Below are 12352 nucleotides of genomic sequence, written 5' to 3' on the forward strand. Positions count from 1 at the left end.
GGAAGAATGGTTAACTGAAATAGGACACGAGGATGTTGGGCAGTTAAGAGGCAATGGGCTAGTAAAGTACCGTACTCAACTCACAAGAGTCTGGGCACGTACGCAGCTGGCTGAGAGCCAATCAGGCTCAAGGACACGATGCCCTTGAGCCATGGGGAAAGTCCCTAAGGCGGGAAGGTAGCTAAAAGAAGGAGAAACTACCTGAAAAGAGCGGGAAAATGTTAGCCAATCCTGAGCTTAGTTTTTGCAATATGTATGAGTTGATTATGTTCAAACTAGATAAAAGGCGACTGAGCTATCCATTAAAGTTGAAGTTCACTGTTCACTCATACTGAGCGTCTGTGTCTTCCTACCGTCGACAACAATTGGCGCCCGAACAGGGACCGGTCTGAACGGGAACAGGGAATCCGCTGGAGTTGAATCTGCGAGGGACGGAATAAGGGAGGAACCGGTCCTGCAACGCAGCCCAGGAGGTGGAAGGGACAAGAATCCCCGCACCCGCGTCGGAAAGGTGAAAGGGACAGGAGTCCCCGCACCCGCAGCTCGGAAGGTGGAAGGGAGTCCCCGCACCCGGGATGAGCCTATAAAGGGTCCCGCTGGAAAAGCGCCGCCGAGGTCTTTGCAAAGGCTGCAACTGTATATATAAAGGTATGAAAGACAAGCGGTGTATAATTTGCTCAGATGATTTTTAGAAAAGCGGAGCATTTTAGATAAAAGAATTATCAGGGATATTAGCATACGCAGTAGCGCAGGGTTGTTTTTACAAATCCTGATACAGTTTTGAACAAACAGAGTGGTGTAAATTGGGGACAAATTGTTTGATGATGTTATTAAAGATATTAAGTCTGCTAAAAACCTTAATGAATCCATGGAGAGCAGTGGCTAATGCATTAGGCATATATAAAGCTGAACAAAGAATTGCCGCTGCTGCAACAGAGCAGTTAGGACCACCAGGAAGGGTTAATAAGGTTAATCCACAGCAAATAAATATGGAAGGAACAGATTGCCCGTTGCCACCTTCCGTTAGAACTTTTACCATTACACAGGGGGTCTCGGGAAATTCGGAGGTGCCTGTAACAATGTCCTCTGTAGCAGAGGAGAAGCTTTCACTACCAGCAGCTCCAACCGCTCCAATAGAAAGTGAGGAAGGAGCAAGTGGAAGGACCAGTGCTAGCCTATTTCTATCGAATACAAATCCCTTCACAACGGGGGCGCAGGGGAGAGAAGGTCTATGGAGGCAAATAGCAAATGAGGCACTGCGTGAAGGGAATTATGAAACGGCAACACAGTTAACACAAGCTTTTCCGGTAGTATACTCGCCACCAGATGCACAGGGGAATGTGACGGTTAATATGACAAATTTAGACTGGAAACTATTAACTCAATTACGATCTACTGTAAATGATTCTGGTTTAAAGGGGGAACCTACTCGGCAAATGTTAGATTATATTTGGGGAACTAATATATTGCTCCCTGGGGACATACGTAGTATAATGAAGCTGATCCTAACACAACATCAACAGCTTCTTTTTAATGCGCATTGGCAAAGTGTTTGTCAAGAGGCAGTAGCTACGATAAGGGCACCTGGAGATCTGTTACATGGTGTCACGTTGGAGGAATTGATGGGGCTCGGACCATATTATAGATTAGAAGCACAAGCATTGATGGGTCCAGACAAAGAGAGCCAGGGGGGATACCATCCTATATGGGCATCAAGCAAGGAAGGGAGGAACCATTTGGGTTGTTTATTGATCGAGTAGCAAACGCAATACAAGCGGCTGGAGTACCTGATTATCTAAAGGGCACTATTCTAAAGCAGTGTGCAATTCAAAACTGCAACCCTTCAACTCGTAGTATATTAGCTACGTTACCGGGAACTTGGACAATTGAGGAGGGTTTAGAAAGGATGGCTCAGGTACCCGTGGGTACGCAGGCTATGTTGGTAGAAGTAATAAAACAGCTAGGGGATAGTATGAAAGAACAGGCACAGGTATTAAGAGAGACTGCGCAGCAAACGCAGAATCAAGCACTCGCTGCCCTTGCTCCTTTGCAAACGCCCGGAGGCCGTCCTCCGCGACCGCGTTGTTTTCGCTGTGGGATCATGGGACATATGAGACGAGAGTGCAAAACGAAATCAGTGTGGTGTCAGAACTGCCAATCCAATATGCATAACACAGCGACCTGTCGACATGGTGCGTCGGGAAACGGCTGGAGCAGCGGGAAGGACCGCCCCGCGACGACACAAAAAGCGGCATTTACGACAGCAGCCGGAACGGCTCTGTCACCAATGTCTGCCGACCAGCCACCAGAGGGAGCCTCGGCTTGGATTTGGCAACAGCAGTAGATGTAATGCTATTGGACTCTAAACCCACCAGGGTAAAGACAGGAGTTATGGGACCAGTTACTATTAATGGTGATCCTGTGGGAGCTTTATTGATCGGAAGATCGTCTGCTACCCTGAATGGATTACAAATATTGGTTGGACTTATAGATAAAGACTATTGTGGGGAAATACAGATTATGGTTTCTGCAATGTTTCCTCCAATGCATGTACCAAAGGATACAAAGATAGCTCAATTAATTCCGTTGCCACACTTGGCGGCATCTCTACCACCGATGGTCAATAAGGACCGAGGATTCGGAGCATTTGGCTCCACAGGAAAAGTAGCGTTATTAACGCTTGGCATGCAGCAGAGACCACGACAGAAAATCACAGTATGCTTAAAGGATGAGAAACTGCAAATTGAGGCATTGTTGGACACTGGCGCAGATGTGACAATAATCAGTGCGCAAACTTGGCCACCGCATTGGCCTACATTCGAATCCAGTACCACTGTAGCAGGAGTAGGAGGTATGACTATTGCTCGTCGATCACCAGTACTGCAATGGACAATAGGTGACAAAGTTGTAAAATGCAGTGTATCTGTCTTACCGTTGCCAGATGGAGTACAAGCACTGATAGGGAGAGACATTCTTGCTCAGATGGGAATGGTTCTTACATCAGACCACCATTTATAGGTATGGCCATTGCTTGGACTTTCCCAATCCCACTAAAATGGAAAACTGATGAACCTGTGTGGGTTGAGCAGTGGCCGCTAAAACGGGAAAGTCTAATACATGCTCACGGACTAGTACAGGAGCAGTGTCAACAAGGGCACCTAAGACTGTCAACAAGCCCTTGGAACACTCCAATTTTTGTGATTCCCAAGAAATCGGGGAAATATCGTTTACTTCACGACCTGCGAGCGGTTAATAATCAAATGTGTGCCATGGGAGCACTGCAACCTGGTCTACCTAATCCTGCTATGATACCAGAGGGTTGGCATTTATTGATTGTGGATCTGAAGGACTGTTTTTTCACAATAGCCCTCCATGAAAATGACAAACAGAGGTTTGCCTTTACTCTCCCGGCAATAAATCGTGAAGGTCCGGATCAAAGATTTGAATGGACTGTATTACCCCAGGGAATGCGTAATTCACCTATGTTATGTCAGCTTTATGTTGACGCAGCTCTGCAACCGATTCGACGAAAATGGCCAGAGACAATAATCTATCATTACATGGATGATATTTTGTTAGCCCAGAAGGAACCGTTTTCTCTACAACAGAAAAATGACTTAACACTGACCTTAAAACAAATGGGACTCGTACTTGCACCGGAAAAGGTTCAGGAGACAAGCCCCTGGAAGTTTTTGGGTTGGAAAATTACAGATTCCACCATTCAGCCTCAAAAACTTACAATCCAATCGGACATCAAAACTCTTAATGATGTTCAAAAACTGCTGGGAGATTTACAATGGATCAGGCCAGTAGTCGGGATTCCGAATGAACTATTAAATCCCCTTCGGCCGTTATTAAAAGGAACTGATCCTGCTTCAAAAGTGACACTATCGGAAAAACAACAAGAAATATTACAACAAATCGCATCATTGATCACAACGAGTGTCACGCACCGACGTATATCTGACAGGCCACTCGATCTTACCATTCTATGTGGCTCACAATACCTGATGGGTGCCATAACACAGCAAAAAATAAAAACGGGGGAGAAGGGAGGAGAAACTGTGGTATTAGAGTGGATAGCTCCTCCGTTACAACCTCGACGAACAATTCAAGAAAAAATTGCAACATTAGCAGAATTAGTAAAGAAGGGGAGGAATCGAATATTGCAGGTGGATGGGGTTCCTCCAAATATGATCTGGTTACCCATGAAGCCAGGCGATTTGGAATGGTATATACAAAATTCTGAAGAGTTACAAGCTGCACTACTGCAGGATGGCGCTACTATAGTAGCAAAAACGTTACAATCAACTGCTCTGACATGGATGGAAAACCAGGGATGGATAACTAAGATCGTCTATCCCACTTCCTTATATGTAGTAGGCATAGCAAATCGTATAGAAGACTCAGGCTTGAGAGACTTGAAAAATGAACGGCTGTCAGAATTAATAATCAGTCTACAGATCGCCATAGCTCAAAGAAGTGAACCGTACGCAGTAATACACATAAGGAGTCATCAGTGGGAAGAAGGCCTGGGAGAAGGCAACGCTCGAGCGGACCGACTAGTCGCCGCAACAGCTACTGAAGCACCACTGTCACCCTTTTGCAGAGCTCGGGAGGCTCATGCTATTTTTCACCAGAACGCTAAAGGACTTGCACGGGCTTACAAACTGTCTAGAGCTGATGCGCAGGCGATAGTAAAAGCTTGCCCAACGTGTAGTCATTACAATTCGGGAGTGGGAATCGGAATCGGAACAAACCCGAGAGGGATTAAAACCAACGAAGTGTGGCAAATGGACATCACTCATGTCACAGCATTTGGCAGATTGAGATATCTGCATGTAACGATAGACACTTATAGTCACATGATTTGGGCTACACCGCAGCCTGGGGAAAAAGTTCGGGATGTACGACGTCATCTTGCCAGTTGTTTTGCAGTAATGGGAGTACCACAAACTATAAAGACAGATAATGGTCCAGCCTATGTTAGTGGGCCACTTAAGCGATTTATGGAACTGTGGGACATTAAGCATATAACTGGTATTCCACATTCACCAACTGGTCAAGCTATAGTAGAAAGGGCTAATGGAACAGTTAAGCAGTACTTGGAAAAGTTTAAAGACATTACAGATGTTAGAGAGAGGGTGGATAAAACTTTATTTGTTCTCAATCATTTGTGTATATTTGGAGATGATGAGGAACCACCCGCGGCACGTCATTACATTAAGTCTGAAAATGATAATAAATGTATTATGAGAGTACTGTACCGAGATATGAAAACAGGACAATGGTTGGGGCCTGCTGACGTGATTTATATGGGGCGAGGTTATGTGTGTATCTCTTCCCCTACAGGGCCAACCTGGGTGCCTAGTCGATGTGTTAAACCAGCCATTGAAGAAAAGTCATCAAGTACGGATAACAGCAACCATGGCTGATCTAATGGCGCAAGGGATTCTGGTTGCGTTGGCTTAAATCTGTTTTTGGGAACATGGGTGGATGGGTTTTGTTAGTTAAAGAGGGACTTCGCTTTCTCCAGTCCCTGGGAGCAAGTTGACTTATAGTTGTAGTGATTGTGATTGCTGCACGTGTGGTCTTTGGCTGCCTAGCTGAGAGACGAGAGCAACTCACAGAGAGGGTGTTCGTAGCGCAAAACAAAAACGGGGGAATTGTGGAAGAATGGTTAACTGAAATAGGACACGAGGATGTTGGGCAGTTAAGAGGCAATGGGCTAGTAAAGTACCGTACTCAACTCACAAGAGTCTGGGCACGTACGCAGCTGGCTGAGAGCCAATCAGGCTCAAGGACACGATGCCCTTGAGCCATGGGGAAAGTCCCTAAGGCGGGAAGGTAGCTAAAAGAAGGAGAAACTACCTGAAAAGAGCGGGAAAATGTTAGCCAATCCTGAGCTTAGTTTTTGCAATATGTATGAGTTGATTATGTTCAAACTAGATAAAAGGCGACTGAGCTATCCATTAAAGTTGAAGTTCACTGTTCACTCATACTGAGCGTCTGTGTCTTCCTACCGTCGACAACAAAAAACATTTTAATTTAAATGAAAACTTGTCAAAATGAATCCTTCCAAAATGTTGTTTTGCATATAGAGTAACATAAATTAAAAGAGGTATTTTTATAAAGAACAACCCACATTAAACTGAAACACCTGCCTTTAGAAACAACAGGTTGTTGATACTGACTCCAACTCAATGTCATATTTCACTATCTATTAAAATAAATAAATAAATAAACATAAAAATAAAATAAATGACAGACAATTATTTTTTTTAATGTAAGATTTCTCTATTTATCCATATTTATGACCTGGACCAGGAGCATTGAAAGTGCCAAGTGGATAGATACCACAAAATTATTGTTGCTGTACAAATTTAAATAAATGAGTAAGTCTATTACAGCCATAAAATGAATCAGAAACAAGTAAGCAACACAATGCAACACTCATACAGAATGGCATTACATAAGCACAGCAATTGGTGCTTTTCTTTTTAATTTGATGTAGTCAAAGTCATAGCAGTTAACAGGTAGTCACAGATGAGCCTCTATGTAATAATAATGACAACATAGTTAGATTCATAATTCTAAGTAACGGAAAAGAACATCTAAATGCCATATTCACATGTAATTTTAGGGTGATACCTACCCAAAACTAGGATTTATTTAAAAAAAGCCCTCATAAACATCAGACATTTACATTTTGAAAAGCTACAAGGACTAGTGTTTATATACACTGTAAAAGAGGTTGAATATGAAGCACTTGCTTTTCTTATGGAAAAAAAAATCTCTTTCAATGAATATGAACTACTAGAAATGCCTAAGAAGTAACAACTATTCAATGAATACTTGAGAAGGGATCCTTGGATGATACAGAGTTTACAGAACTCTAAAATAGCATCAGCGTTTGATGGAAAAAAACAGTTTAGAATGATATGGTAAAGAGTAGAATTTCTGCTGATTTTCTGACTGCTTTTTTGCTTACACAAATTAATGGATGCTTTTAGGGAACTGTCTCGTCAAGTCAAAAGAGCTTCACTGACTGAAATTCAGAGACCTGTGGTTAACGTACAGCTAATGTCAAAAGAGCAATCGAGGTGTTTGGATACACATACTGTTAATTTCCACAAGGACATCATATTCCTTCTCCAATTATCTCATTTCAAAGGTATTCTGGGTATCTCAGTAGGCTCAGATGGAGGTGAGAATAGAAAACAGACAGAAAAAAAATGGGGTGAGATAACAGGACTGGAATTGTTTACTTGGATTGAGTAAGCAACAGGAAAAAAAAAGTGGCAAGGTACACAGAGGAGACTGATTTTCTGAATTTTACTGTCCTATAAAACATGGAACAACAACATATACAAAATCACAAAGAGGTAAAAATCCTTCTACAGTGCCAGTATGACTTGCCTTCAGTGCTGTATGACCAATGCCACAAATTTAGAAAGTCATAACCTAAGGTTGTGTTATCATTTACCCATACATTTCTTTGCAACTTAATAACTCTGAATATCTCACTAGTGAGATATTAATTTTTCTAAAGCTGTGATAAAAGCACAATATGCAACTGTTTAAACCATTCCCCATCTATACATTCATTACAAAAGACCTATTACAGAAAGTGAATTATTCCACATGAATTCACTCCAGATCACATTTATCTTCCTCTAAAACAACCGCAGTAGCCATGGATTATCGTTCTACCTAAGGCTTGCATTGGAAACCATCATGTTCACTCAAGCTATACTGCTTCTCTCTTCACTTTGTCTTATCCATTTTACTTGTGCAGTTAATGGAAAATTTTTCATTTGCATCCTAAAGTATTTAATCAATCATACACACTACAGCAGTTTATGTTTCCAGAAAAAAAATACAATTTACATGTTTTCATATGGATAAATTGCATCTTCAAGAAATGGAAATTAGTGTTTTAAAATATTAATTAAAACTTACATTTAATTTCTTAAACCTAATTTTTATGCATTACCAGTAGAGAAACAATGTCTCTAGAATTATAAACATCATCTTAATAAATTTACTCAAAGTTGATAGGAGCATAAATCCTTCTTCTAAGTAAGCATGTTCCACAACAAAAAATGGCTGAGGATTAAACAGATACTGTTCCTTCACCTGTATTTTGCCAGATCAAGCTAAATGCAGGTCATTGCAATCAGAAAGCTGATAAATGCCTCCAGCAAAATGCCTTGGGAACTCTTGCCTCTTTGCTTTCCATATACTTGTGCTCCAATCTAGCTGACACAAGTACAGGCACTAGATAAAAGCTGGAAGTCATGTGACACAATTATTTGCATTAAAACCTTTCTTTATGAAGTCATGGGAAAAATATGTAAACAGATACATATTTGTCATACACTGGGGAAGAGAGACAAAAAAGCCAATGGAGACTTAGCTAAGAAAGTCATTACGTTAACGTAGGTATTACAAAGATGGCTGAGACACATACAGTGTGCATGCAACATACATGAAGGCCTATATGCAGGAACAGCAAATGTGTGTGGGGAGAGGGGCTGCACATACCAAACACACATTAATTTACTATTTTTCAAAGTTAAATTTTAAAAGTAACAGATAAAATAAGTAAGGTCCTAAAGTTACAATCTCAAATTTGTATTAGACATCCCTTAGAATTTAAAAAAAATCTTTTTAAAAGCAGATCTCTATACCCTCCAGATCACAAAAAATGTAACAATATGAGGGGAAAGGCTAAATGAGATTACCTTCTCTAAATGACAAAGCTATTTGCATTTAAGTAGTATGCAAATAGTAATTACATTTTCAATTTGCATAATAATTAAACAATCCTTTAAAGACCTGTCTTATATAAGCTTCACAATTGCTAACTTCTTGTCTTAAACTAACCCTTAGTTTACCTACAGAACCTTTACAGAACCACTGCAACTTCCTGGGAAAAAACCCTCTCTTGTACTGTAACTGGTCACTGTATTGAATGACTGTACACACGTAACCTGCTTGGTGTTATTTTGCATGTTAGACACTGATGCAAGTCATTACAGACGAGATTTTTACACGTGATATGAAAACAAATGTATTTCTCATCTTAGATAGATAAAAATCAAACTTCGATATGAACATTCTAAACCACATTTTTCTCACCTCCCACCCAAGACTTTTTTTAATGTACAAAAGAGTCGGTATTTTGACCCATATTTTTCATGCACCAGTTAACTAGAAAATTACAGAACCTGAAGAACTCAGATAAAATTCATCAAGGGTATTAAAACAACACATGCCTCCTCCTCCCAGTAGGATGGGATGCTACTGGAATGTGAATTAAAGACTCTCAAGCCTTTGAAAAACGAGGACCTCTGAATTTTTAATTTTGTTAACTAATCATTAGAGAACTGGAAATTGCTGTATTTCTGACCGTTTGATAGGTAGCTGCTTCCATAAAGTACATTTTTAATTTTGTAAGAGCTGGCCTGTTTCCCAGCAGCACATTGATTTGTTGGACCACTACTTACAGCACCTACAGCATAATTAAATATTAAGTCTCCCTTTGATGTATGCAAAGCCTGACTAAGAGGATTAGTAGACACTCTGAGGGTGGCTTTCACACATTTTCTGGTAATTGAACACCGCAATATCATTAAATTTATCTTTACTCAATAGGAATTTACATACAACCTTCACAACATTTAGTGTCCCTTTCTGTATGAAGAAATGGTAGAGGAAAAGAGGGATCTTCTAGAAGCATGCCAAAAATGCCAAGCAAGTACAGATAGAATAGTCTGGAAGCAAGATCATGAACACATTTTTGAAACATTTACAATTTAAACTTCATTAATAAATCTTTTAAACACAATCCTCTAGTTAAAAACAGCATTCAGTTGTCCCTCAGCCATATTTTTTTTCCATAATGTGATCAAGGGTTTTACTACTTTGTGGGATGAGAAAGGATGACCAATTCAACAAAGGTGTGGTTGAGTTAGAAAACCAGATACCTACAGAAACAGACAGATATCTCAACATGTCTGAGCACACTTCTGAAAGATGTAATTCCTTATGTCTACTTTTGACCCTGGTTTACCATGGGTCAAATTGCATTTACCTAGCAATTTGATAGAACTTTCAGACTGTGCTTTAACTTCCCCTTCACAATGGTGCTTTTACATCCTCACACTTGAAGCACTCACCTGTGTATGAGAAACTTAATTAATGCTCTCCCAAAAGCTGGGATTCAAATCTCTCTTCACTTTTCAGCAGTCACTCAACTACTGAATTATGCAGTGTTATTGTTTTTGTAATGTATCAAGGATTATGAAATGCATCTAGCAAAAATACAGAGAAAACAGTCTGCAATGTGCTGTCTTATTATTGTCTCCCATTTGTTAATTCACAAAATGAACAAATTCAATCAAATAAGGTCATCGTTTCCCCTTTCTAGCACTATCTTCTAGACTAGTGTTTGACATCAGCTGACTAGAAGATAAAAAAAAATAGTTTAGTTAATCACTTTCATTCTTGGATGTTAGTGAAGAGCTCTGAACTTCAATTACTGGTACCTAACAGAGAAACTAATATGACTGTTCTGTCTAAACCACTCATTAGTTATCTAGCACAAGATATTCACTCAAAACAAAGGGTTCCCATCCATCACATTTAGCTTGAACTGACAAGAAAATTAGAATTGTTTTTAAGTGTGTTCCAACAGGACTCTTATGATTGCACTCTGTAGCAGGAACTGGGGTGAAAAAACAATTATTTTATACAAGTATGTATAAGCATAACTTTCACTATAAGAACTATTTTTGAACTTAGCTAAATACTTTATACAGAAAATTTTATGTTACAGCATTGTATGGCACACTTTTATTTAATTAGCTCTGAAAAGTTTGAGCTTACTTAGCACAATAGTTACAGTTTTTACTACGTGGCTTCTTGCAATACTTGCTTACTTATCAGGAAAAGAAGTTGAAGTGATCAACTGTTCTTTGTTGTGATCTGTTAGATCTGTTAGGGTGCTGCTTATTATCAGTGCACTGCTTCCTTCACCAAAACCAGGTGTGTTTTTCTGCTCAAAAGTAGGAGTACTCTGAAAATCCATCACTTCAAAAACCAGAAATTACTGACATATAATATGGAGAGACCTAATCAGGCTGGAAAATTGGGTCCACAAGAGTTGTACTATTTTGCAAAGATACATGTGAAGTCTTGCACTTGGGACAACACTATCCCATGCAGCACAAGCCTGGAAGCAGCTCTACTGAGAGGGCCTTGGGGGTCCTGGAGGGCAGTGAGCTCCATGTCAACCAGCAGCATGTGCAATGAATTTGAGTAATTCCTAAAACATCACGAAACATAAACAAATAGATGTAATCTTTGTGTTATAAATTTATACAAATTTTGACTTATCAGATTATGGGAAAAAAAAAGTCGTTGTACATCTTTCATGATTCTCAAACAAGTGTAATGAGTCTCACAAGGTTGCCATCCAATACAGGTGTTTTTTTCTTCTACAGATATGGCTGAAGGCTATTATCTGCCTTTTTTTTTAAAAAAAAAAAAAAAAAAAAAATATTCTAGTTGAACGTTTTGAAAGGTTTTTGACTAGGAAAGGGGGTTGCAGGCAATAGAAATGTTGACACAGGACACTGCATATTAACAACAAAAGAAACTGAAGATGAAGAAACCAATCACAGACATCCTAAGAGTGACTGCGGAGTTAAGTGCTGATATTATTGTGAATCCAAGAGAAAAAGCAATTTCTAAATGAGCCAAGGGATAAGCATTTTCTTTGAGATTATTATGGTGATTATTCCCTTGGATAGTCTTAGTAAAGCACATAAAAACTGAGATAGTGCTTTTGTTTGAAATGAACACAAAATGCATTTGTACAAAGATTTTTTGGAAGTATTAAAAATATTTTAGCTCCACAAGGTTTTAACATTGGAGACAGAAGGGGAAAGGTGTTGATAGAATCATAGAAAAATCATTCAGAAAATTGATGTAAATTAACTGATTTTTAATAATTCTATGTGCAGCAATTGATACAAGCTTCAAAGACAAGATTATTTCTCCCTGATAAGCATTTTGTATATTTTCATTGTACCTAGAAGACTAAATGTAGAAACTCTGTAGTAATACATACTTTCATATTAATAATTTCACCAAAAGGAGTTGTGAAATGTAGCAGCTAAAAAAAATTCACGCATACAAGTGTTGGTTTTTTTTTGGTTATTCATTAATATTTCCATGTTCTACTTCATAAACTCAAGCAGTTTCATGCATGAAAACCTTCACTATAAGATCCTTACTAGTCTTAGATTAAGTTTTACATATGCTTTAGAAAATCAGAGCTTGG

General features: G+C 39.4%; 1 protein-coding gene across 1 annotated transcript in view; it reads right to left on the bottom strand.

Annotated features, from left to right (window-relative positions):
• NBAS (NBAS subunit of NRZ tethering complex) overlaps positions 1 to 12352 on the bottom strand; it is a gene marked incomplete at its 5' end in the record, with an annotated part of 197389 nt that overhangs the window by 43976 nt on the left and 141061 nt on the right. The window lies entirely within an intron of this gene.

The sequence above is a fragment of the Aythya ferina genome, assembly GCF_964211825.1.
Source record: "Aythya ferina genome assembly, chromosome: 3".
Classification (NCBI taxonomy): Eukaryota; Metazoa; Chordata; class Aves; order Anseriformes; family Anatidae; genus Aythya; species Aythya ferina.